Source organism: Frankliniella occidentalis, unplaced genomic scaffold (genome assembly GCF_000697945.3).
Source record: "Frankliniella occidentalis isolate FOCC.00 unplaced genomic scaffold, Focc_3.1 Scaffold209, whole genome shotgun sequence".
In the NCBI taxonomy this organism is placed as follows: Eukaryota; Metazoa; Arthropoda; class Insecta; order Thysanoptera; family Thripidae; genus Frankliniella; species Frankliniella occidentalis.
Window position 1 is genome coordinate 69,705 of NW_026267335.1, and position 1,410 is coordinate 71,114.

Below are 1,410 nucleotides of genomic sequence, written 5' to 3' on the forward strand. Positions count from 1 at the left end.
AATCGAGCGATGCCGTCACGGGATTAGCACGGCGGCCGGGGATGGACTTTATCCCATTTTATATGCCAATCTCCTCGGACTGCTCCCCTCCCCCTACCCTTTTTCCGGTTTACTCCCGCCACCCCTCACACCCTCTTCACCCTCTAGAGCTCCCGTCCCCATCATCGCCCCAACCCGAGGCCATGCGGCCATAAAGTCGGCCAAAGTGATGTTGTGTACGTTTGGCCAGAACCGCATGGCGAATTCCACGTCATCGCCGCCGCTATAGCCAAACGTAAAAAAAGTAATAGGACCACGCGCAAAATGGAGGGGGTGCGTATTCCAAAAAGGAAACACAAACAAGCAAGCGAAACGCGCAGGGGTCGCAAACCAGGACAGAGAAATAAAATGGCGAAAGAAAAAAAAAGAGGCGACGGAAAAGAAATACATACCCACAGCGTCCGAACTGCGAGCCGAGAGCCATCAATACGTCATCACGGTTCAGAGAGAGGTAAAGGACGTGGGGGGAGAGGTGGAGGGGGGGAGGGGGGGGGAGAAGAGTTGTGATTGCCGCGGGTGTGGCTCTGTGGGCGGGGAACTCGATAGCCCGCGTCTTAATTCTCTCCGCTCCTTCGGGCCGGTCATGATGATGGTCTCACCGCGCACTCCTTCCCACCGTGATGTGGTGCAGAAGCTGGGCCCCGCCCCGCCCCGCCCCGCCTCTCCGCTATGGCGAGTGCGTCATGCCCCGCGCCCCGCGCGTGGGAGTAGCCGTCGGAGGATAAGGTATAAGGAGAATGCAAACAAGTTAGTCGCCTCGAGCGGGCAGGGGAGGTCAGCGGGTCAAAGAGACGGATAATTAGAAATTAACGCCCGCTTGCATTGTGTCGTGTTCGAGCGCGGTAATGTCTTATTATTTAACGCTCCGTGGTGTGTTCTCCCTGACCTTACCAGAAGGCAGGCGTGCTGGACAAGGTGGAGGGGGGCAGGCGGGTAAAGCAACACGAGCCTCGAGCATCAAGACCGTCGGCTGTCTTCGCCGGGGCCGTAGTATGGGCATTCCCTCCCTCCCTTCCTCGCCCGGACGACTTGGCGGGACGGGTGCGAGAGAGACAGGGCGGGTGGAGCCGGCATACAGCTGATTCGCACGCGTCCGGGCTCGGGTTAATCTGCATAAGTCAGAACGTCACCGCTGGCAGCTTGGCACGCCGGTGACTTACCACCACGCCCCCTGGCGGCTGCGTCTCGAACAACTAGTACTACCAGAACCCGAGGGCAGCACCCCTCCCCCCTTACCCCCTTATCGCACCCCTCTCCCACGCCACCTCGCCATCCATCACCCCACCTGCTGCCTCGCAGACCTGCCCCGTCTCTCTCTCTCTCTCACTCTCTCTCTCTCTCTCTCTCTCTCTCTCTCTCTCTGTCTCTCTC

General features: G+C 59.4%; 1 protein-coding gene across 1 annotated transcript in view; it reads right to left on the bottom strand.

Annotated features, from left to right (window-relative positions):
- Positions 1-1,410, bottom strand: part of LOC113202187 (synapsin) — a gene marked incomplete at its 5' end in the record, with an annotated part of 29,505 nt that overhangs the window by 16,676 nt on the left and 11,419 nt on the right. The gene's annotated exons all lie outside the window — the stretch shown is intronic.